General features: G+C 47.0%; 1 non-coding gene across 1 annotated transcript; it reads right to left on the minus strand.

Moving 5' to 3' along the window:
* Window positions 1–14,571: 14,571 nt before the first annotated feature.
* Window positions 14,572–14,674, minus strand: LOC131815371 (U6 spliceosomal RNA). Its single transcript, XR_009347687.1, has one exon. It is a non-coding gene; the product is annotated as a U6 spliceosomal RNA (small nuclear RNA).
* Between the last annotated feature and the right edge of the window lie 11,403 nt (window positions 14,675–26,077).

Below are 26,077 nucleotides of genomic sequence, written 5' to 3' on the forward strand. Positions count from 1 at the left end.
CCCCTGCCCAATCGTCCCCTCGTGTCTCCTTAGCAGCCAGGCTTCGTCTCTCTGCACAGAGAGCGGGTTACACTTGTCTTGCCACCGGCCCGCTGTTCCTGCCAGGGTCGGCTCTCCAGCTTCGCGACCGTTTCCCGACCACAAGGCCAAGGGCTCCTTCTCTTTGCCTGGGGCAGCGTGCTGCACTTTCCCCAGACAGGCTCCTGGGGAGCCCAGTGACAGACATATCCCTTTCCTTAAGGCTCTTTCCAAAGTCGCCACCGCGCTTCTCTCTCAGGCAGAGGGGATGACCAGGCAGGGAGGATTTCGCTACAGGAGGGTTTATTACACCATGCTGTAGTGTCTTGCTTAGGAAAGCAGCAGCAGCATCCCACAGACCCGACTCCAATTTCACAAAGATTGCTGTGCTTTCCCAGAGGGGATGCCCCGGCAAAGAGGCTTTCGCTCTATGAGGGTTTCTCCCGCCGTGCTGCGAATACTAGGCTAAGGCATGCAGCAACAGCAGCCCACAGAACCGACTCTGATTTCCCAGCGACTGCTATGCTTTCGTAGAGGTTTTCAGCTTGGCGTGAACCGCACTTCGCTGCTGCTTCCTCATCAAGGCTTTGGTCGTTCGCTCTGTCGCGGCAGGGAAGAAGAGCCGCGGGAGAGCTGGTGTCTCTTGGGCCTTGCTTTCCCTGGCTTCAAGTTCGCGCCCGGGGTTCACCTTGCTAAGCCGAACTAAGCAGACACAGTCACAACCTTGCAGCAGCGTGCGTGGCCTAGCATGGCCCTCTATGCCTATTACCATCTCCTGGCGTAGGTAAGGCTTTGCCTTTTGCTCCGGCGCTCAGGCAGACCGGGGGTCTAGGCCAGTGCCTTCACCACAAAAAAGAGGCGACAGAATCCCTGCACACGGCACGTGCACTGGGATGGGGAACTGTGGGGCAGTGTCTCCACTCCTTCCCCGGCACACCCCCTGCCATCCACAATGCTGCCACATCTTGGTGGAAGACGGCATCTGTCCATTTCTGCATGGGGTTGTTTCTGCGAGTTCCGGGTTTGGCACCTGGGGCAAAGGCCGTTATGCCCTTGGGACAAGTGGCCAAGGAGATGCTCTACCCTTGGGACCAGAGGCACAGGACAGGCCTGCCTTCTGCCCAGACTCCTTCCTCAGAGTGGAAGCACTCGCTCCTGCACTAGTCGTCCCCTCATGCCTCCTCAGCAGCCAGGCTTCCATCACTCCGCACAGGGAGCAGATGATACTCGTCTGGCCACTGGCCTGCTGTTGGTGCCACGGCAGGCTATCCTGCTTCCCAAGCGTTTCCCGACCCCAAGGCCATGGGCTCCTTCTCTTCCCCGGGGGCGGCGTGCTGCGCCTTCCCCACACTTTCTCCTGGGGAGCGCTGTGACAGACGTGTGCAACCACGCTTCTCTCTCAGGCAGAGGGGATGCTAGGGCAAAGAGTATTTCGCTCCATGCGGGTGTCTTCCACCGTGCTGCGGAGACTAGCTCAGGCAAGCAGCAGCAGCATCCCCAAACCCAACTCTGATTTCCCAAGGAATGCTGTGCTTTCCCAGGGGAGATGCCCAGGCAAAGAGGCTTTCGCTGTATGCGGGTTTCTCCCACCGCGAGACTGGGCTCAGGCAAGCAGCAGCAGCCCTCAGAACATTTCTCAGCGAATTCTGTGCTTTCGCAGAGGCTTTGGCTTGGAGCGAACAGCACTTCGCCGCTGCTTCCTCAGCAAGGCTTCAGTCGCTTCAGGGAAGAAGAGGTGCGGGACAGCTGGTGCCTCTTGGGCCTTGCTTTCCCGGGCTCCATGTTTGCGTCCTGGGTTCACCCTGCCAGGCCGAACTAAGCAGACACAGCCACAACCGTGCAGTAGCGTGCGTAGCCTAGGATGGCACTCTATCCACATTACCATCTTCCGGTGTAGGCATCGCTTGGCCTTTTACTCTGGCGCTCAGGCGGACGCGCTGACTAGGCCAGTGCTTTCCCCACAGGAAAGGAGAGGTGACAGGATCCCTGCACACCTTTCGTGCACTAAAGAGGGAGCTTTGGGGGACTGTCCCCACTCCTTCCCCTTAAACCCAGTACCTCCTCCAAGCTTCCACATCCTAGAGGAAGACAGCATCTGATGGCCAGTTCTATCTGGGAGTTGTTTCTCAAGTTCAGGGTAGGCGCAAGGTGGCAATCCCATGTCCCACCACGTACAGGTGGCCAAGGAGCTGCAGTCTCCTTGGGCCCAAAGGCTCAGGACAGGCATGCTTTCTGCCCAGAATCCTTCCTCAGAGTGTAGCCCTTTCGCCTGCCCTAATCTTCCCCTCGTGTCTCCTTAGCAGCCAGGCTTCCGTCGCTCTGCAGTGACAGACGTGTCCCTTTCCTTCAGGCTCTTTCCTCTGGCGCCATCGCGCTTCTCTCTCAGGCAGAGGGGATGCCCAGGCAAAGAGGATTTCGCTTCATGCGGGTTTATTACACCGCGCTGTGGAGACTAGCTCCGGCAAGCAGCAGGCAGCATCCCACAGACCCGACTCTGATTTCCCAAAGAATGCAGTGCTTTCCCAGAGGGGATGCCCCGGCAAAGAGGCTTTCGCTCTATGCGGGTTTCGCCCATCATGCTGCGAATACTAGGCTAAGGCAAGCAGCAAAAGCAGCCCACAGAACCGACTCTGATTTCCCAGCGACTGCTACGCTTTCGCAGAGGTTTTCAGCTTGACAGGAACCGCAATTCGCTGCTGCTTCCTCAGCAAGGCTTTGGTCGTTCGCTCTGTCGCGGCAGGGAAGAAGAGCCGCCGGAGAGCTGTTGTCTCTTGGGCCTTGCTTTCCCTGGCCTCAAGTTCGTGCCCGGGGTTCACCTTGCTAAGCCGAACTAAGCAGACACAGTCACAACCCTGCAGCAGCGTGCGTGGCCTAGCATGGCACTCTATGCCTATTATCATCTCCTGGCGTAGGTAAGGCTGTGCCTTTTGCTCCGGCGCTCAGGCAGACTGGGGGTCTAGGCCTGTGCCATCACCACAGGAGAGAGGAGGCGACAGGATCCCTGCACAGGGCCCGGGCACTGGGATGGGGATCTGTGGGGGACGTTCTCCAATCCTTCCCCAGCACACCCCCTGCCATCCACAACGCTGCCACATCTTGGTGGAAGACGGCATCTGACTGTCCATTTCTCCAAGCCGTTGTTTCTGCGAGTTCCGGGTTTGGCACCTGGGGCAAAGGCCGTTATGCCCTTGGGACAAGTGGCCAAGGAGATGCTCTACCCTTGGGACCAGAGGCACAGGACAGGCCTGCCATCTGCCCAGACTCCTTCCTCAACATGGAGCACGTGCCCCTGCCCTAGTCGTCCCCTCATGTATCCTTAGCAGCCAGGCTTCCTTCTCTCCCCACAGGGAGCGGGTGACACTCGTCTGGCCACTGGCCTGCTGTTGGTGCCACGGCAGGCTATCCTGCTTCCCAAGCGTTTCCCGACCCCAAGGCCAAGGGCTCCTTCTCTTTCCCGGGGGCGGCGTGCTGCGCCTTCCCCACACTTTCTCCTGGGGAGCGCGGTGACAGACGAATGCGACCATGCTTCTCTCTCAGGCAGAGGGGATGCTAGGGCAGCGAGTATTTCTCTCCATGCGGATATCATCCACCGTGCTGCGGAGACTAGCTCAGGCAAGCAGCAGCAGCATCCACACACCCAACTCTGATTTCCCAACGAATGCTGTGCTTTCCCAGGGGAGATGCCCAGGCAAAGAGGCTTTCGCTGTATGCGGGTTTCTCCCACCGCGAGACTCGGCTCAGGCAAGCAGCAGAAGCCCACCGAACATTTGTCAGCGAATGCTGTGCTTTCGCAGAGGCTTTGGCTTGGAGCGAACAGCACTTCGCCGCTGCTTCCTCAGCAAGGCTTCAGTCGCGTCAGGGAAGAAGAGGTGCGGGACAGCTGGTGCCTCTTGGGCCTTGCTTTCCCGGGCTCCATGTTTGCGTCCTGGGTTCACCCTGCCAGGCCGAACTAAGCAGACACAGCCTCGACCCTGCAGTAGCGTGCGTGGCCTAGGATGGCACTCTGCTCACAATGCCATCTGTCGGCGTAGGCAAGGCCTGCCCCTTCGCTCTGGCGTTCAGGTGGACAGGGGACTAGGACAGTGCCTTCTCCATCCTTGAGGAGACGTGAGAGGATCACTGCACACCGCCCGTGCCCTGGGATGGGGAGTAATGGATAAGTGTCCCTGTTTTCCCGGGACACACCCTGCCTCCGCCAATGCTGCCACATCCTGGAGGGAGACGGCATCTGATTGCCCGTTCCTCCAGGAGTTGTTTCTGCGAGTTCAGGGCCGGGAGCTTGGTGGCAACCCCACGTCTGCCCTCTGGACAGGTGGCCAAGGAGATGCTGTCCCTTTGGGATCAGAGGCACAGGAAAGGCCTTCCTTCTGCCCAGACTCCTTCCTCAGATTGGAGCACGCTCCCCTGCCCAATCGTCCCCTCGTGTCTCCTTAGCAGCCAGGCTTCGTCTCTCTGCACAGAGAGCGGGTTACACTTGTCTTGCCACCGGCCCGCTGTTCCTGCCAGGGTCGGCTCTCCAGCTTCGCGACCGTTTCCCGACCACAAGGCCAAGGGCTCCTTCTCTTTGCCTGGGGCAGCGTGCTGCACTTTCCCCAGACAGGCTCCTGGGGAGCCCAGTGACAGACATATCCCTTTCCTTAAGGCTCTTTCCAAAGTCGCCACCGCGCTTCTCTCTCAGGCAGAGGGGATGACCAGGCAGGGAGGATTTCGCTACAGGAGGGTTTATTACACCATGCTGTAGTGTCTTGCTTAGGAAAGCAGCAGCAGCATCCCACAGACCCGACTCCAATTTCACAAAGATTGCTGTGCTTTCCCAGAGGGGATGCCCCGGCAAAGAGGCTTTCGCTCTATGAGGGTTTCTCCCGCCGTGCTGCGAATACTAGGCTAAGGCATGCAGCAACAGCAGCCCACAGAACCGACTCTGATTTCCCAGCGACTGCTATGCTTTCGTAGAGGTTTTCAGCTTGGCGTGAACCGCACTTCGCTGCTGCTTCCTCATCAAGGCTTTGGTCGTTCGCTCTGTCGCGGCAGGGAAGAAGAGCCGCGGGAGAGCTGGTGTCTCTTGGGCCTTGCTTTCCCTGGCTTCAAGTTCGCGCCCGGGGTTCACCTTGCTAAGCCGAACTAAGCAGACACAGTCACAACCTTGCAGCAGCGTGCGTGGCCTAGCATGGCCCTCTATGCCTATTACCATCTCCTGGCGTAGGTAAGGCTTTGCCTTTTGCTCCGGCGCTCAGGCAGACCGGGGGTCTAGGCCAGTGCCTTCACCACAAAAAAGAGGCGACAGAATCCCTGCACACGGCACGTGCACTGGGATGGGGAACTGTGGGGCAGTGTCTCCACTCCTTCCCCGGCACACCCCCTGCCATCCACAATGCTGCCACATCTTGGTGGAAGACGGCATCTGTCCATTTCTGCATGGGGTTGTTTCTGCGAGTTCCGGGTTTGGCACCTGGGGCAAAGGCCGTTATGCCCTTGGGACAAGTGGCCAAGGAGATGCTCTACCCTTGGGACCAGAGGCACAGGACAGGCCTGCCTTCTGCCCAGACTCCTTCCTCAGAGTGGAAGCACTCGCTCCTGCACTAGTCGTCCCCTCATGCCTCCTCAGCAGCCAGGCTTCCATCACTCCGCACAGGGAGCAGATGATACTCGTCTGGCCACTGGCCTGCTGTTGGTGCCACGGCAGGCTATCCTGCTTCCCAAGCGTTTCCCGACCCCAAGGCCATGGGCTCCTTCTCTTCCCCGGGGGCGGCGTGCTGCGCCTTCCCCACACTTTCTCCTGGGGAGCGCTGTGACAGACGTGTGCAACCACGCTTCTCTCTCAGGCAGAGGGGATGCTAGGGCAAAGAGTATTTCGCTCCATGCGGGTGTCTTCCACCGTGCTGCGGAGACTAGCTCAGGCAAGCAGCAGCAGCATCCCCAAACCCAACTCTGATTTCCCAAGGAATGCTGTGCTTTCCCAGGGGAGATGCCCAGGCAAAGAGGCTTTCGCTGTATGCGGGTTTCTCCCACCGCGAGACTGGGCTCAGGCAAGCAGCAGCAGCCCTCAGAACATTTCTCAGCGAATTCTGTGCTTTCGCAGAGGCTTTGGCTTGGAGCGAACAGCACTTCGCCGCTGCTTCCTCAGCAAGGCTTCAGTCGCTTCAGGGAAGAAGAGGTGCGGGACAGCTGGTGCCTCTTGGGCCTTGCTTTCCCGGGCTCCATGTTTGCGTCCTGGGTTCACCCTGCCAGGCCGAACTAAGCAGACACAGCCACAACCGTGCAGTAGCGTGCGTAGCCTAGGATGGCACTCTATCCACATTACCATCTTCCGGTGTAGGCATCGCTTGGCCTTTTACTCTGGCGCTCAGGCGGACGCGCTGACTAGGCCAGTGCTTTCCCCACAGGAAAGGAGAGGTGACAGGATCCCTGCACACCTTTCGTGCACTAAAGAGGGAGCTTTGGGGGACTGTCCCCACTCCTTCCCCTTAAACCCAGTACCTCCTCCAAGCTTCCACATCCTAGAGGAAGACAGCATCTGATGGCCAGTTCTATCTGGGAGTTGTTTCTCAAGTTCAGGGTAGGCGCAAGGTGGCAATCCCATGTCCCACCACGTACAGGTGGCCAAGGAGCTGCAGTCTCCTTGGGCCCAAAGGCTCAGGACAGGCATGCTTTCTGCCCAGAATCCTTCCTCAGAGTGGAGCCCTTTCGCCTGCCCTAATCTTCCCCTCGTGTCTCCTTAGCAGCCAGGCTTCCGTCGCTCTGCAGTGACAGACGTGTCCCTTTCCTTCAGGCTCTTTCCTCTGGCGCCATCGCGCTTCTCTCTCAGGCAGAGGGGATGCCCAGGCAAAGAGGATTTCGCTTCATGCGGGTTTATTACACCGCGCTGTGGAGACTAGCTCCGGCAAGCAGCAGGCAGCATCCCACAGACCCGACTCTGATTTCCCAAAGAATGCAGTGCTTTCCCAGAGGGGATGCCCCGGCAAAGAGGCTTTCGCTCTATGCGGGTTTCGCCCATCATGCTGCGAATACTAGGCTAAGGCAAGCAGCAAAAGCAGCCCACAGAACCGACTCTGATTTCCCAGCGACTGCTACGCTTTCGCAGAGGTTTTCAGCTTGACAGGAACCGCAATTCGCTGCTGCTTCCTCAGCAAGGCTTTGGTCGTTCGCTCTGTCGCGGCAGGGAAGAAGAGCCGCCGGAGAGCTGTTGTCTCTTGGGCCTTGCTTTCCCTGGCCTCAAGTTCGTGCCCGGGGTTCACCTTGCTAAGCCGAACTAAGCAGACACAGTCACAACCCTGCAGCAGCGTGCGTGGCCTAGCATGGCACTCTATGCCTATTATCATCTCCTGGCGTAGGTAAGGCTGTGCCTTTTGCTCCGGCGCTCAGGCAGACTGGGGGTCTAGGCCTGTGCCATCACCACAGGAGAGAGGAGGCGACAGGATCCCTGCACAGGGCCCGGGCACTGGGATGGGGATCTGTGGGGGACGTTCTCCAATCCTTCCCCAGCACACCCCCTGCCATCCACAACGCTGCCACATCTTGGTGGAAGACGGCATCTGACTGTCCATTTCTCCAAGCCGTTGTTCCTGCGAGTTCCGGGTTTGGCACCTGGGGCAAAGGCCGTTATGCCCTTGGGACAAGTGGCCAAGGAGATGCTCTACCCTTGGGACCAGAGGCACAGGACAGGCCTGCCATCTGCCCAGACTCCTTCCTCAACATGGAGCACGTGCCCCTGCCCTAGTCGTCCCCTCATGTATCCTTAGCAGCCAGGCTTCCTTCTCTCCCCACAGGGAGCGGGTGACACTCGTCTGGCCACTGGCCTGCTGTTGGTGCCACGGCAGGCTATCCTGCTTCCCAAGCGTTTCCCGACCCCAAGGCCAAGGGCTCCTTCTCTTTCCCGGGGGCGGCGTGCTGCGCCTTCCCCACACTTTCTCCTGGGGAGCGCGGTGACAGACGAATGCGACCATGCTTCTCTCTCAGGCAGAGGGGATGCTAGGGCAGCGAGTATTTCTCTCCATGCGGATATCATCCACCGTGCTGCGGAGACTAGCTCAGGCAAGCAGCAGCAGCATCCACACACCCAACTCTGATTTCCCAACGAATGCTGTGCTTTCCCAGGGGAGATGCCCAGGCAAAGAGGCTTTCGCTGTATGCGGGTTTCTCCCACCGCGAGACTCGGCTCAGGCAAGCAGCAGAAGCCCACCGAACATTTGTCAGCGAATGCTGTGCTTTCGCAGAGGCTTTGGCTTGGAGCGAACAGCACTTCGCCGCTGCTTCCTCAGCAAGGCTTCAGTCGCGTCAGGGAAGAAGAGCTGCGGGACAGCTGGTGCCTCTTGGGCCTTGCTTTCCCGGGCTCCATGTTTGCGTCCTGGGTTCACCCTGCCAGGCCGAACTAAGCAGACACAGCCTCGACCCTGCAGTAGCGTGCGTGGCCTAGGATGGCACTCTGCTCACAATGCCATCTGTCGGCGTAGGCAAGGCCTGCCCTTTCGCTCTGGCGTTCAGGTGGACAGGGGACTAGGACAGTGCCTTCTCCATCCTTGAGGAGACGTGAGAGGATCACTGCACACCGCCCGTGCCCTGGGATGGGGAGTAATGGATAAGTGTCCCTGTTTTCCCGGGACACACCCTGCCTCCGCCAATGCTGCCACATCCTGGAGGGAGACGGCATCTGATTGCCCGTTCCTCCAGGAGTTGTTTCTGCGAGTTCAGGGCCGGGAGCTTGGTGGCAACCCCACGTCTGCCCTCTGGACAGGTGGCCAAGGAGATGCTGTCCCTTTGGGATCAGAGGCACAGGAAAGGCCTTCCTTCTGCCCAGACTCCTTCCTCAGATTGGAGCACGCTCCCCTGCCCAATCGTCCCCTCGTGTCTCCTTAGCAGCCAGGCTTCGTCTCTCTGCACAGAGAGCGGGTTACACTTGTCTTGCCACCGGCCCGCTGTTCCTGCCAGGGTCGGCTCTCCAGCTTCGCGACCGTTTCCCGACCACAAGGCCAAGGGCTCCTTCTCTTTGCCTGGGGCAGCGTGCTGCACTTTCCCCAGACAGGCTCCTGGGGAGCCCAGGGACAGACATATCCCTTTCCTTAAGGCTCTTTCCAAAGTCGCCACCGCGCTTCTCTCTCAGGCAGAGGGGATGACCAGGCAGGGAGGATTTCGCTACAGGAGGGTTTATTACACCATGCTGTAGTGTCTTGCTTAGGAAAGCAGCAGCAGCATCCCACAGACCCGACTCCAATTTCACAAAGATTGCTGTGCTTTCCCAGAGGGGATGCCCCGGCAAAGAGGCTTTCGCTCTATGAGGGTTTCTTCCGCCGTGCTGCGAATACTAGGCTAAGGCATGCAGCAACAGCAGCCCACAGAACCGACTCTGATTTCCCAGCGACTGCTATGCTTTCGTAGAGGTTTTCAGCTTGGCGTGAACCGCACTTCGCTGCTGCTTCCTCATCAAGGCTTTGGTCGTTCGCTCTGTCGCGGCAGGGAAGAAGAGCCGCGGGAGAGCTGGTGTCTCTTGGGCCTTGCTTTCCCTGGCTTCAAGTTCGCACCCGGGGTTCACCTTGCTAAGCCGAACTAAGCAGACACAGTCACAACCTTGCAGCAGCGTGCGTGGCCTAGCATGGCCCTCTATGCCTATTACCATCTCCTGGCGTAGGTAAGGCTTTGCCTTTTGCTCCGGCGCTCAGGCAGACCGGGGGTCTAGGCCAGTGCCTTCACCACAAAAAAGAGGCGACAGAATCCCTGCACACGGCACGTGCACTGGGATGGGGAACTGTGGGGCAGTGTCTCCACTCCTTCCCCGGCACACCCCCTGCCATCCACAATGCTGCCACATCTTGGTGGAAGACGGCATCTGTCCATTTCTGCATGGGGTTGTTTCTGCGAGTTCCGGGTTTGGCACCTGGGGCAAAGGCCGTTATGCCCTTGGGACAAGTGGCCAAGGAGATGCTCTACCCTTGGGACCAGAGGCACAGGACAGGCCTGCCTTCTGCCCAGACTCCTTCCTCAGAGTGGAAGCACTGGCTCCTGCACTAGTCGTCCCCTCATGCCTCCTCAGCAGCCAGGCTTCCATCACTCCGCACAGGGAGCAGATGATACTCGTCTGGCCACTGGCCTGCTGTTGGTGCCACGGCAGGCTATCCTGCTTCCCAAGCGTTTCCCGACCCCAAGGCCATGGGCTCCTTCTCTTCCCCGGGGGCGGCGTGCTGCGCCTTCCCCACACTTTCTCCTGGGGAGCGCTGTGACAGACGTGTGCAACCACGCTTCTCTCTCAGGCAGAGGGGATGCTAGGGCAAAGAGTATTTCGCTCCATGCGGGTATCTTCCACCGTGCTGCGGAGACTAGCTCAGGCAAGCAGCAGCAGCATCCCCAAACCCAACTCTGATTTCCCAAGGAATGCTGTGCTTTCCCAGGGGAGATGCCCAGGCAAAGAGGCTTTCGCTGTATGCGGGTTTCTCCCACCGCGAGACTGGGCTCAGGCAAGCAGCAGCAGCCCTCAGAACATTTCTCAGCGAATTCTGTGCTTTCGCAGAGGCTTTGGCTTGGAGCGAACAGCACTTCGCCGCTGCTTCCTCAGCAAGGCTTCAGTCGCTTCATGGAAGAAGAGGTGCGGGACAGCTGGTGCCTCTTGGGCCTTGCTTTCCCGGGCTCCATGTTTGCGTCCTGGGTTCACCCTGCCAGGCCGAACTAAGCAGACACAGCCACAACCGTGCAGTAGCGTGCGTAGCCTAGGATGGCACTCTATCCACATTACCATCTTCCGGTGTAGGCATCGCTTGGCCTTTTACTCTGGAGCTCAGGCGGACGCGCTGACTAGGCCAGTGCTTTCCCCACAGGAAAGGAGGGGTGACAGGATCCCTGCACACCTTTCGTGCACTAAAGAGGGAGCTTTGGGGGACTGTCCCCACTCCTTCCCCTTAAACCCAGTACCTCCTCCAAGCTTCCACATCCTAGAGGAAGACAGCATCTGATGGCCAGTTCTATCTGGGAGTTGTTTCTCAAGTTCAGGGTAGGCGCAAGGTGGCAATCCCATGTCCCACCACGTACAGGTGGCCAAGGAGCTGCAGTCTCATTGGGCCCAAAGGCTCAGGACAGGCATGCTTTCTGCCCAGAATCCTTCCTCAGAGTGGAGCCCTTTCGCCTGCCCTAATCTTCCCCTCGTGTCTCCTTAGCAGCCAGGCTTCCGTCGCTCTGCAGTGACAGACGTGTCCCTTTCCTTCAGGCTCTTTCCTCTGGCGCCATCGCGATTCTCTCTCAGGCAGAGGGGATGCCCAGGCAAAGAGGATTTCGCTTCATGCGGGTTTATTACACCGTGCTGTGGAGACTAGCTCCGGCAAGCAGCAGGCAGCATCCCACAGACCCGACTCTGATTTCCCAAAGAATGCAGTGCTTTCCCAGAGGGGATGCCCCGGCAAAGAGGCTTTCTCTCTATGCGGGTTTCTCCCATCATGCTGCGAATACTAGGCTAAGGCAAGCAGCAAAAGCAGCCCACAGAACCGACTCTGATTTCCCAGCGACTGCTACGCTTTCGCAGAGGTTTTCAGCTTGACAGGAACCGCAATTCGCTGCTGCTTCCTCAGCAAGGCTTTGGTCGTTCGCTCTGTCGCGGCAGGGAAGAAGAGCCGCCGGAGAGCTGTTGTCTCTTGGGCCTTGCTTTCCCTGGCCTTAAGTTTGCGCCCGGGGTTCACCTTGCTAAGCCGAACTAAGCAGACACAGTCACAACCCTGCAGCAGCGTGCGTGGCCTAGCATGGCACTCTATGCCTATTACCATCTCCTGGCGTAGGTAAGGCTGTGCCTTTTGCTCCGGCGCTCAGGCAGACTGGGGGTCTAGGCCAGTGCCATCACCACAGGAGAGAGGAGGCGACAGGATCCCTGCACAGGGCCCGGGCACTGGGATGGGGATCTGTGGGGGACGTTCTCCAATCCTTCCCCAGCACACCCCCTGCCATCCACAACGCTGCCACATCTTGGTGGAAGACGGCATCTGACTGTCCATTTCTCCAAGCCGTTGTTTCTGCGAGTTCCGGGTTTGGCACCTGGGGCAAAGGCCGTTATGCCCTTGGGACAAGTGGCCAAGGAGATGCTCTACCCTTGGGACCAGAGGCACAGGACAGGCCTGCCATCTGCCCAGACTCCTTCCTCAACATGGAGCACGTGCCCCTGCCCTAGTCGTCCCCTCATGTATCCTTAGCAGCCAGGCTTCCTTCTCTCCCCACAGGGAGCGGGTGACACTCGTCTGGCCACTGGCCTGCTGTTGGTGCCACGGCAGGCTATCCTGCTTCCCAAGCGTTTCCCGACCCCAAGGCCAAGGGCTCCTTCTCTTTCCCGGGGGCGGCGTGCTGCGCCTTCCCCACACTTTCTCCTGGGGAGCGCGGTGACAGACGAATGCGACCATGCTTCTCTCTCAGGCAGAGGGGATGCTAGGGCAGCGAGTATTTCTCTCCATGCGGATATCATCCACCGTGCTGCGGAGACTAGCTCAGGCAAGCAGCAGCAGCATCCACACACCCAACTCTGATTTCCCAACGAATGCTGTGCTTTCCCAGGGGAGATGCCCAGGCAAAGAGGCTTTCGCTGTATGCGGGTTTCTCCCACCGCGAGACTCGGCTCAGGCAAGCAGCAGAAGCCCACCGAACATTTGTCAGCGAATGCTGTGCTTTCGCAGAGGCTTTGGCTTGGAGCGAACAGCACTTCGCCGCTGCTTCCTCAGCAAGGCTTCAGTCGCGTCAGGGAAGAAGAGGTGCGGGACAGCTGGTGCCTCTTGGGCCTTGCTTTCCCGGGCTCCATGTTTGCGTCCTGGGTTCACCCTGCCAGGCCGAACTAAGCAGACACAGCCTCGACCCTGCAGTAGCGTGCGTGGCCTAGGATGGCACTCTGCTCACAATGCCATCTGTCGGCGTAGGCAAGGCCTGCCCTTTCGCTCTGGCGTTCAGGTGGACAGGGGACTAGGACAGTGCCTTCTCCATCCTTGAGGAGACGTGAGAGGATCACTGCACACCGCCCGTGCCCTGGGATGGGGAGTAATGGGTAAGTGTCCCTGTTTTCCCGGGACACACCCTGCCTCCGCCAATGCTGCCACATCCTGGAGGGAGACGGCATCTGATTGCCCGTTCCTCCAGGAGTTGTTTCTGCGAGTTCAGGGCCGGGAGCTTGGTGGCAACCCCACGTCTGCCCTCTGGACAGGTGGCCAAGGAGATGCTGTCCCTTTGGGATCAGAGGCACAGGAAAGGCCTTCCTTCTGCCCAGACTCCTTCCTCAGATTGGAGCACGCTCCCCTGCCCAATCGTCCCCTCGTGTCTCCTTAGCAGCCAGGCTTCGTCTCTCTGCACAGAGAGCGGGTTACACTTGTCTTGCCACCGGCCCGCTGTTCCTGCCAGGGTCGGCTCTCCAGCTTCGCGACCGTTTCCCGACCACAAGGCCAAGGGCTCCTTCTCTTTTCCTGGGGCAGCGTGCTGCACTTTCCCCAGACAGGCTCCTGGGGAGCCCAGGGACAGACATATCCCTTTCCTTAAGGCTCTTTCCAAAGACGCCACCGCGCTTCTCTCTCAGGCAGAGGGGATGACCAGGCAGGGAGGATTTCGCTCCATGCGGGTTTATTACACCATGCTGTAGTCTTGCTCAGGCAAGCAGCAGCAGTATCCCACAGACCCGACTATGATTTCCCAAAGAATGCTGTGCTTTCCCAGAGGGGATGCCCCGGCAAAGAGGCTTTCACTCTATGCGGGTTTCGCCCATCATGCTGCGAATACTAGGCTAAGGCAAGCAGTAACAGCAGCCCACAGAACCGACTCTGATTTCCCAGCGACTGCTATGCTTTCGTAGAGGTTTTCAGCTTGGCGCGAACTGCACTTCGCCTCAGCTTCCTCAGCAAGGCTTTGGGTGTTCACTCTGTCGCGTCAGGGAAGAAGAGCTGCGGAAGAGCTGGTCCCTCTTGGGCGTTGCTTTCCCTGGATCCATGTTGGCGCCCTGGGTTCACCCTGCCTGGCTGAACTAAGCAGACACAGCCACAACCCTGCAGCAGCGTGCGTGGCCTAGGATGGCACTCAATGCACACTTCCATCTCCCGGTGTAGGCAATGCTTGGCCTTTGGCACTGGCACTCAGGCGCCTCTCGGACAAGGCCAGTGTCTTCCCCACAGGAGAGGAGAGGAGACAGGATCCCTGAACACTGCTCGTTCACTGGAATTAAAACACATGATATGTTTATAAAAATTTTTAAAAATAATTTTAAAAATCCATTAAAGAAATAACACATATTGCAAGCCCAGAGCTAATTTCAAAGTCAATCAAAAAGTTTGAAAGTTTTCCCCTTAAAGATCAGAAAAAAGACAAGTGTTTCCACTTTCACTACTCTCATTTGACATAGTACTGGATGTCCTATCCAGAGAAACAAGGAACACAAAGAAATAAGAGAATCCAAAAAAAAAAAAAGGAAATGTAAAATTTTCTTTTTTTGGATAACATGAACTTAAATGTTAAAAAATCCTAAAAACTTCACAAAAAAATTTGAATAAACAAATTTAGTAAAGCTGCCAAATACAAGATCAATATATAAAAGACAAGAATTTTGTTTTCTTTCATTTTTTTTAAAATATGGAATGCTTCCCAGTTTTTCATGTCATCCTTGTTCAGTGATCACGCTAATCTTCTCTGCATCATTCCAATTTTAGTATGTGCTGCCAAAGTAAGCACAAGACAGGGGCATTTTAACACTCTAATGATGAACTATCTGAAAAAATAAAGAAAACCATCTAATTCACAATAGCATCAAAAATAATAAAATACTTAGGAATAGATTTAACTGAGAAGATGAAAGATCTGTACTCTATAAACTATGACATTGATAAAGAAATTGAAGGAGACACAAATGGAAAGATAGCTCATATTTATGAATGGTAAGAATTAACATTGTTAAAATGTCCATACTACCGAAAACCATCTGTAAATCCAATTCCTATCAAAAATCCAATGTTAGGGGCGCCTGGGTGGCTCAGTGGGTTAAGCTGCTGCCTTCGGCTCAGGTCATGATCCCAGGGTCCTGGGATCGAGCCCCGCATCAGGCTTTCTGCTCAGCAGGAAGCCTGCTTCCTCTTCCCTCTCTGCTTGTCTCTCTGCCTGCTTGTCATCTCTCTCTGTCAAATAAATAAATTAAAAATCTTTTAAAAAGTCCAATATTATTTTTTTTACAGAAGTAAGTAAAGAATCCTAAAATTTATATGAGACCATAAAAGACAACAAATAATCAAAGCAGTTCTGAGAAAGAATGAAGAAGAGAAATTACACTTCTTGATTTGAAACTATACTACAAAGCCCTCATGCTCAAAACAATAAAGTATACTGGCATAAAAACAGACCAATAAACAAGTAGAACAGAATTGAGAGTCCAGAAATAAATCCTTTCATACAGTCACCTAATATTTGACAGGGGCCCACATATGTAATGGGTAAAGATAGTCTGTTCAATAAATGATATTTAAAACTGAATAGTCACATAAACAGTATGAAACTGGAACCTTATATCACTCACAAGTCTTAACTTGAAATAGATTAAAGACTTAAAGGTGATGCATGAAACTAAATTTCCTAAAGGAAAACAGGAAAAATTCTCCTTGACATTGGTCTTGCCAATAGTTTGTTGGATACCAGACCAAAAATACAAGCAAAAAAAAGCAAAAATAAATAAATGGTATTACATCAAACTAAAGTTTCTGCATTGCCAAAAAAAAAAAAGAGAGAGAGAATGAAAACACAATCCACAGAATGTAAGAAAATACTTACAAATCTTATATCTGAAAAGAGGTTAATAACCAACAGATACAAATAGAAAAAAATATATAATTAAAAAAATAGCAAAAGGATCTCAATAGACTTTTTTTTCAAAAAAGTCATATAAATGACCAACAGGAGCATTAAAAAGTGCTCAACGTAAAAAACTCAGGGCAAAGTCAATATGTTGTTGTTGTTGTTGTTTACCTCTGAGAAACACAGCAAGATATTACTACCTATTAGAATATATACTACCAAAAAATTGAAACTAACAAATTTTGGTAAATATTGGGGAAAATGGGGAACTTAGGCACTGTGATAGGGATATAAATTTGTATGGAAAACAGTATGGAGATTATTCATATTATTAAAAGTAAAATTACCATATGATTCAATAATCCCACTTCTAGGTATATATCTAAAGGAAACGAAGTCATTGTTCAAAGACATATCTGCACTCTTATGTTTATTATAAAATTATTAACTCTAAGCAAGAGATGGAAATAACTTCAGTATCCATTAATGGATGAATGATTAAAATAAGTATGGTAAATATATCCTATGGAATACTACTTAACCATGAAAAATTAAGAAATACTGCCATTTACAACAGCATGGATGGATCTTGAAGGTATTATACTAAGTGAAATATTTCAAAGATTTTATATATTTTTTTTAATTTATGTGTTATGATATCACTTACATACAGAATCTGAGGAAAAGGCAAACTAATGGAAACTTAGAGTTGAGTTGACAAGGGGTGAACCTGGGGTGGAGTAAGGTGGTCAAAGGGTGCAAACTTGCAACTATAATATGAAAAAGTTCTGGGGATCTAATGTACAGCATGATGATCATAGTTAATAAAATATACATACTTATTTTTATTGTGCTTCCCTTTATTAAACTTTGCATATATCACATTCTTACAAGTTGAAAGTTTATAGCAATCTTGTATAAAAGAGGTCTGCTGCCACCATTTTTCTAACAACATTTGTTCAGTTTGTGTCTCTCTGTCACATGTTGGTAATTCTTGCAATATTTCAAGTTTTTTCATTATTATTGTATTTGTTATGGTGATCTGTGATCAGTAATTATGACCCACTGAAAACTCAGAACTAGTTTACTTAAGGTATATACATTGTTTTTCTTTAAAAACATAATGCTTTTGAACAGTACAGTATAGTGTTTATTTTTTATATGCACTGGGAAACATATTTTTTTATATGCACTGGGAAACCAAAAAAAAATAATAATTTGACTTAGTTTATTGTGATAATCACTTTATTGAGGCAGTCTGGAACAAAACCCACAAGACCTCTGAAGTTTATCTCTACTATACTATATACATAAAAGTTGCTAAGAGAGTAGATCTTAAAATTCCTTACGATACATGCATAAAAAACAGTGGCAACTATACGAGATAGTAGATGTATTAATATTTTTATGTAGATTGTATTGCAATAAAGATGTATACCAATTTATCAAATTGTACAAAATTTACACAATGTTAAAAGTTTGCAATGTTATAAGAAATCATTTCTTAAATTTACAAATTATAATATGTCGATTTTTTTCAATAAAGCTGGAAAAAACGTTTTGTAGAATTAATCTATTTTTCAAAAAAGGAAGTAAGGAAGTAGAAACTGCAACTAACTGTGAAATAATAGAATATAAAATCCATTTTCGTTATATACACTGTGACAAAAACTATTACTTAGTTTACAATGAAGGAGTACTTATGAAGCATGAAGGATGGTCTATAAATAAGGTGGAAAGAGCTCAGTTTTAAGGTTTAAATTTAAAATCTTCTTTTGAAATACTAAACTGACTACCCAGTTTTCCAAACATAAATGTCTTAACTGCATGAATTTATTTCATACAACTCTATCATCTAGTTTCATAAGAAAGCAGCATGCAAATTTTGAATAAGACAGACTTGCTTAAGTTTCTTTATGTTCAACAGTAAAGGATACCTCCCTAAAAATAAATAGAAGAAAAATCAGCATATTTATTATGATAATTATTATTCGTAATGAGATTCATATTGAATTAGGGAATATATATGCTCAGAGGGGGTAAAGTAAAATGAAATTTATCTTGGTAAATGTGTCTATGAATAGTCAATACAATGCCTCAATATAAATGAATATTACCATTTTGAACAATTTAATTACTATTATTAGAATTATTATAAGTATAAAAATAGCTATCATTTTAGCATGGAGTATGAGACTCTCATGCTCCATGCTTCATCACATCCACACAACAACTCTGCATAATAAGTATTATCATCACCATTTCATGGGTGAAAAAACTGAGGCTAACACATTTAGATAACTGGTTTATGATTACATGGCTGGTAAAGATGCATCACACTAATTTAGGCTTTATGATTTCAGAATTGTACTCTTTCCACTGCACATTCTATTACTCTGTAAATACTTGGCCTGTTTTCATTTAGTTCTTTAATTTTATTCATGTGGTGATGGCTTAAAGCTTCATTTAAAGGAAGCTTAAAAAATTCATTTAACCAAAAGCTCCCAAGAATTAAAAATGTCATGGATCTATTGTAGACATTGATATCATTAGTTAATGGGTAACTCTATATTTTCCACTCTAGTGAGATAACAATCAGAGTATTTTTCTAAGTTTTAGTGCTCAAAAGGACTTTGTTAAAATAGAAATATTTAGACAAAGGTGATCAAAAGTCTGGATCAGGTCACCTTAAGATAAATATTAGGAAACTGAGGAAACAAATGGAGATTTGAACACTGAGCTATGATATAATGAATGGTTTCAAGTATTTAGTAGAGTATAGAAAAGCCCTTTAAAGCCTGGTCTTAGCCTAGCATTGCAGCTTCTGGGATATCTGTCTATCTATCATCTATCTATCTAGATATAAATTTGAAAACTTTTTAAATTTTATTTTATTTATTTATTTGACAGAGAGAGATCACAGTAGGAGAGAGGAAGGGAAGAGATCACAGAGAGAGGAAGGGAAGCAGGCCCCCCGCCGAGCAGAGAGCCCGATGCGGGACCCGATCCCAGGACCCCGAGATCATGACCCGAGCCGAAGGCAGCGGTCCAACCCACTGAGCCACCAGGCGCCCCTGAAAACTTTTTTAACTTAAAGATTTTGTGAAATAGAACATAATCAGCACCATAGAAGATCTGTTTATTATAACAACCTAGCCCCTCTTCTCAGTTTGTTAATATTCTCTCTTATTTAATGTAACATTGTGCAAATAGACCACTACTGATCGGCTGTTATGAATGAAATAGCTATAATCATCTGTTTGCATATCCTGGTGAAAATATTCATTTAGTTCCATGTTGTATTTCTAGGAATGGACCAAATTTTTATTTTTATTTTTAAGTTTTCTAAATATTGTCCAACTTACCTCAAATGTTTTTATTATGGGCACTTTCATTCTTTCACATTCTTGCAAGACAATTTTACTGTTGCCCAATATGGTAAGTGTGTAATAGTATGTCATTTTAGGCTTTAGTTTATTTTTAATTTAATTTAATTTAATTCCAGATTCATAATAAAGATAAACAGCTTTTATATATGAGTGGCCATTTGAATTACTCTTTCTGTAAAGTACATGCTGAAATCTTTTGATATCTTAACATTGTGTCATACTGACTTCTTTAATAGTAGATTTTCTGAATGAACTTTTAGCTGTGTAGGTCTTCTCTATTTTATTTTGAACTTGTTTTCATTTCAAAATCTTTATATTTATTTTCATAATCTGCTTTTATTTTGCTTTGTCTATTATCTATCTATCTATCTATCTATTTATTTGCAAGCAAGAGAGAGCGAGCAAGTGAGAGCGCAGGGAGGGATAGAAAAAGAAGGGAAAAGAATCTTAAGCAGGCTCCAGGCTCAGCACAGAGCCCAACTCTGGGCTCTATTTCACAACCCTGACATCATGACCTGAGCCAAAATGAAAGAAATAAAATAAAATTAAGGTGTTAAAAAAAAAAAGAAAAAGAATTGGAGGTTTAATTAAGTGAGCCACACAGGCACCCCTGTGGTATCTTAAATTAGCTGTCATATCTTTAAAGTTCCAGAGTATCCATTTGGTTCATTTATAAAACCTTTTTCAATGTCATTTTTAGTTTCAGTTTTTTGTTCAATTTGCTTCCCCTCTCATTTCTTTGAGCAGAGTAATCAAGCCATTTTACAATCTTTATCGATCATTTTAACATCATACTTAATCCCATTTTGTCTATCAAATCTTGTTAATGGTTTTTCTTTGTGTGCTTTGTTACATTTTGCTATGTTCAAGACATTATATTTGAAACTCTTATTGAGTAGGGATAATTAAGAGCTATAATAATGGTATGGTCCTCTTTGGCAGGATTTTCTCTTATATCTGAGATTCTACAAGACAATCATACTCCAAATTCAGTAATTGACTTTCTCAGTTTACACAGAAGGCAAGGTAGGCTATAGTCTTATTTCTGCTTCTCCTTTTGCTTTGGGGATCTCAACTTAAATTTGGGTTGTACCAAAGTCCTCAAATTTGATAGCTGCTGGATTTTAAATTTTGTTTCTCTAGTATCAAGAGTCTATAAACAACACAGATCAGTGTGTTTTAGCAGTTTCAAATGCTCTCATAGCTAATATGGCTTCAGGGCATATATCTCTAGGCTCTCATTGTATTTCCTATTTTGGCCCAGTAATCCCTCACTTATTTTTATAATCATTCTGATTTTTTTAGCTTTAAAAGCTATTTTGTCTGGATTTTTGTTGTCTTAGGTAGTTTATCACATCTTTATGGCTTTGAACTTCCATAAGCAGAGGCATCCTTCTCTAATCACTTAGGCAAACTCCAATTTACCCTTTAAAACAACACAAGAATTGCTTCATTTCAGAACATGTTCAGGGATGAATCTTCCACACTGTTCTTACGAACATTCCCACACACTCTTTGCTACCCACACCTTGTATATGAACATTCATTAGGTATATCAGCGTGACCAGAATTTTGCTCTATTGTATTTTTGTCCTTTAGAGCTTTAATTAAATATGAATTCCATAGAAAGTCTGTCCCTTTTCTTTCAAACCTGGGTTAGTTATTTATTCTCATTATTTCTCAGAAGTTACTTTATTAGAGAAACTTATAGCTCTATTGTGACTTTGGAGCCTTTACAGTTTTTTGACTGGAAAAATCACCCATCCCTGAGATTTTTACGCAGCTTCCTAGCTGATATTATTCAGAAATCTGTTCCAAACAGACTTTTTCAGGGAGGCCCTTTCGGACCACTCAGTTAAAAAACCTCTTCTCAATCACTGCTCTTTATAAAATGTGCTTATTTAGTTCAAATATGCATCACTATTAAAGAAAAACCAGTACGATTTTTTTTTAAGTTGGCTTACCTATTATCTATCTTTCCCATTAAAATGATTCCTCTGGGCTGGGGTTTTGTTGTGCTCATCTTAGGCCAGGCACTCAATAAATTGTCTCTGAATGATTGAATTGTTTTACTCCCTTGCTAGATTCTCAACTTCATGAGGCCAAGGATTGTTCTATTCTGTCCTTCTTTATCCTCAATGTCTGTTATATTGCAGTCACTTACGTGACTAATGGGAAAAATCACAGAAAGAAAGAGTTAAAACTACAGAAAAACCATGTAGGTTCAATAACACATAGCTTTCTAAAATTATTTAGCCCAGGAATTGAATAATGGCTGCACTTTTGATTTTTTTTTAAATGGTATTGAATTTAATTTAAATGGAAATAATTGAATGGTAGAATAATAAAAAAATTATAAAAGCAACTTGCTCCTTAAAGTAAGAATTATATAGGGCATCTCCTCTAGAAGCAAAATTTTCAAATGTCAAACATCTGAAAGCATAGAAGGAGAAGTAAGAATGTGAATTGTACTTCAATGCTCTTTTCTTCATATTCAGCAAACAGCTTCATTCACACCTTTCCAATTTTTTCAACTCTTTTGACAAAGCCTTCAGAGGTGTTACTGCTGATGACAACCATCACAGCCTAACAGGAGAAATTTTATAAAGAAAAATAATAGCATGTTTTCCCCAAATTGTTAACGATATGGTGAAGCTCTGTTGGATTCAAAGGAGGAATTTGCAATTCCATGCTATATATAATGATAACTTATTTTAATAGTAGCTTTGCAATTTTTCAGATATATCCATTTACTGAAGCCACTATCAAATAAACAAAAACAAACAAATTAACAGGGGTTCGAGACAGAAATTATCTAATCTAAAAATAGCACATGTTCACAGAATACCCAACACATATCCCAAGTACTACTATAGGTTTCAAGTAATAGTCAAAACAGTAGTAAAAATGATTCAGACCCTACCAGTCAAATCATAAATGGGACCTTAACTGTAAATCCTTATCTTTAGATCAAAGTGGGTAATTGGGTGCTGAAGATACATTATAGAACTCATATGTTATAGAACTCCTCTGAAATGAGTCATTTATTCCATCACTTTTTCTGCGCAGTTGCTGACCCATGTTTTGGTTCCTGGAAATAGTTGCTACCCTGTCATACTTCTTAAAAGCACATATATTGATAACTCTACTCATTCCTCCATTCCTCTGTGACTGTCACTGTGTTAAAATGTGGAGTCAGCTGACTCACTTGTGGTGGTAATAAAGTAGAAGAGTTTGCAAAGTATTTTGTTATTTCTAAAAATGCAAAAACCAAATTACATTGAAATCCTAAGGGGTGTTTCAGGGAGAGCTGTAGGATGTGGTTTCTTGTGTAATCCACAGAGATTAGCTCCAACACATATTTAAGCTCTCCTCTAGGAGCAACCTTAGTGGTAAAGCAAGAAGATAAACCACCCTGGCACAAAATTATCACTTATGTTTGACTTCCTAGTCTCCTCGTGTTACTTATTTATCTTAACTTCTCTCTGAAATCAGGGAACACAGAATCTCAATCAGTTGACATTTTTCTACTGAATTACCCAATAGTCTGATCATACCCCTAAGACTTTTTAAAATTATTTCACTCATAATCCCAAATCTGCTTTGCTTCCTCATCTTAGTACACTGTAATTTGATTATTTTTTTATTTATTTATTTGACAGAGAGAAATCACAAGTAGATGGAGAGGCAGGCAGAGAGAGAGAGAAGCAGGCTCTCTGCTGAGCAGAGAGCCCGATGCGGGACTCGATCCCAGGACTCTGAGATCATGACCTGAGCCGAGGGCAGCGGCTTAACCCACTGAGCCACCCAGGCGTCCAGTACACTGTAATTTGATTTCAAAATGAGGACAGTTGCCAGTAATGCCACATTCATTCATCTATATTATAATTGCATGTACTTATAACTATGAAGATATGTTAATAACATCCATTCCAATAAGCCACCCTCAATTTATTATCATGAAACAAGACCTCAAGACAGAGAATTCAAAATCATCCATGTATTCGCAACTTATTGCAATAAAGCCTCTATCAATAGACTTCCCTGTACACATGGTGTTCAAATTGCTGGTGAAAATCAGCCAGACCTATTACAAGCTTCCTCATGGCTTCTAGGTAACCAAAGTGAGCCTTTATTGATACTGGGAAGGGATAAAGCAGGGAAGGGATAAACAGTGATGTAAGAATTGGCTAGACAAAAGTAATGACTCTCATTACAAAGTGAGTATTTTAAAACAAAAGAGCCTGTTGGGAATATTGTTTTATAAAATAGTGGGTTTTTTAATTAACTTTTTAAAATTCAATTAGTTAACATATAGTGTACCATTAGTTTCAAATGTAGATTTCAGTTATTCATCCATAGCATAGAATAGCTAATGCTCAGTACTTACTGTTATAGCTTCTTGAAAGCAGAATATTAACCCACTGAGCCACCCAGGCGCCCTTGAATGCAGAATTTTAGATCACATTTTCTGATTACTTCCATGTAGTACAACACTTTCCTGCTAGCAACCTTCAAAACATACTGTTTGTTAGAGGAATTTCTTTAATAATAAACAAATAGGAATTTATTTAAATTTATAAATATATAAAATAAATAGGAATTTATTTAAATTTATTTAAATATTGCACACTGTTTCATTGTTCATATATAAGGTGATGATATTATAGCCATTAGTTGGTAGCACTGATATATCACTTTCTTTTTACTTCTCAGTGCATTCTCTTTACATAAAATAGATATATATTTTAAAAGAATCTGAATCTGTGGCAAACTTTTAAAAAACCCGATACAGTAAAGTTTATCCTTTTAAGTAATCTCAATTATCTTCCTCAATTGTGATAGTATATCCTTCTATCTAGGCCAGATATTGTATGAGGGATTTGAAGAGACATACTTTTCTAAATTTCACTTTTCTCATCTGCAAAATGCTGATCAGGATCCTACAATAAAATACACTTACAATTTTTTGATGAAAATTTATTTATTTATTTTAAGATTTTATTTCTTTATCAGAGAGAGTGGGCGAGAGAGCAAGCACAGGCAGACAGAATGGCAGGCACAGGCAGAGGGAGAAGCAGGCTCCCGGCCGAGCAAGGAGCCCGATGCGGGACTCGATCCCAGGACGCTGGGATCATGACCTGAGCCAAAGGCAGCTGCTTAGCCAACTGAGCCACCCACGCGTCCCTTTTGATGAAAATTTAATCTGTATAAACAATATATTTGCTGTAATGCGTGGTTCATGGAAAACATCTTATTTAATTATAAGCAACAACAGTATTAGAAATTAAGTAAATGTGTCTATAATATTTAAAGTTTTAACACATAATTCCAGTGCTTTGCCTTATTTTATCAAATCCCTTTACCACTTTCACTGACAGAGTCAAATGTACTTTTTCTACTAGTAGCCAGCTCTTTGTCTTTTGTCAGAAAGATGCCCTTGTGAATTATTTATAATAGAGATATTAGCAATAATAATAATAATAATAATAATAAGTAGCAATGAAAATGTTTTAAAAAGTGTTTAAACTAATTAGGGTTTTAGACATCAATTAGAGGAACCACCTCTGGCAAGCAAATTAATCTGCAAAACATTCCCAGAATTAACAAGTCAGTCAGATAGAGGGTTGTCCGTAAACTGAAAGGTGAAGCAAAAGGACTAGGTTTGGAAAATAGGTAAGGACAGTGAAAAAAATGATCAAATTTTTGGGCAAAATAAATTATTGGGTGTCCTTTCAATGGAGTCCTGGGCATTATGTAGCAGAAACTCTGGAGATTATCTCAATCCATTGGAGTCACCCCGTTTATTAGCTTGCTATTGACAAAGTTATTTACAAACTGTAGAGCAAGAGGTTATAATGTAGAAAACTGATGGTAATGTACAAGATTCTTGTTAACAATAATGCAAGTTAGTGATTTTTCATTAGAAAACATAAATTCTATAACCCAAATTATGGGCCCAGAGCACTTCTGCTGCACAACTCTGCTTATATCCCAAATAACCATGTGAACTAGTTTTAATATCTGCTTCTCTTATTAATTTTTGAATAAAAATTCTTGACAAAAGTATTTTATAATTGCGTGATAATCATGCATTTAATTTCTTGGAGAACAAAACACACTTTAGCATAACTAGGTTCGTTCACAGAACCAGCCTTGATAACACACTTCTATATGTTAGAAATGATGTAATAAATGTAGAATATTGGGCACTTGTTTGGTATTCTTTGCCTTGTTTTGCACTATCTAAAAAGAGATCAGTGAACTTGGACTGGAGTTAGTAGACTTGGAAGAAAATAAAATATTACAGAGAAGAACACTCTGTGGTCCACAACCTAAACGGGCTGGGATTCCCATCATTTGGATCCCTGTAGCTTTACAAAAGTCAATTAAATTTTTGTATCTCCAATTAAAGTTGATTCCCCAGTACTTTTTCAAACATCTCTTGTAAAGTATTGTTTCCCAGAAATAAAGGGATTTTGCACATGTATCTGCCTTTGTCTCTGGTCATGATCTCAGTCAGGATCCTGGGATCGAGCCCCATATCGGGCTTCCTGCTCATTAGGGAGTATACTTCTCAGTCTCTCTCTGCAGCTACAACCCTCTGCCCCACTCATGCTCTCTCTCTCTCTCAAATAAATAAATACAATCTTTAATTTTTTAATTAAAAATAAGATAAATAAAATAAAATAAAAAGTCTGGTCTTACTGCCCCATTTAGCTCCTTTTTTTTTGAGTTCTATTTAAAGCAGCATGAGAGAACATGAGGCTCTCAAACTTAAAAAAAAAAAGGAATAAATTGAGTTTTGTTAGGATTTAAGATCTTGTCTGCTAGACAAAAACGTTGGCTTTGTTAACATGTGAAAATTAACAAAAGAGAATAAGATAGAATTCTAATAATTT

This window comes from Mustela lutreola, chromosome 14 (assembly GCF_030435805.1).
Source record: "Mustela lutreola isolate mMusLut2 chromosome 14, mMusLut2.pri, whole genome shotgun sequence".
Classification (NCBI taxonomy): Eukaryota; Metazoa; Chordata; class Mammalia; order Carnivora; family Mustelidae; genus Mustela; species Mustela lutreola.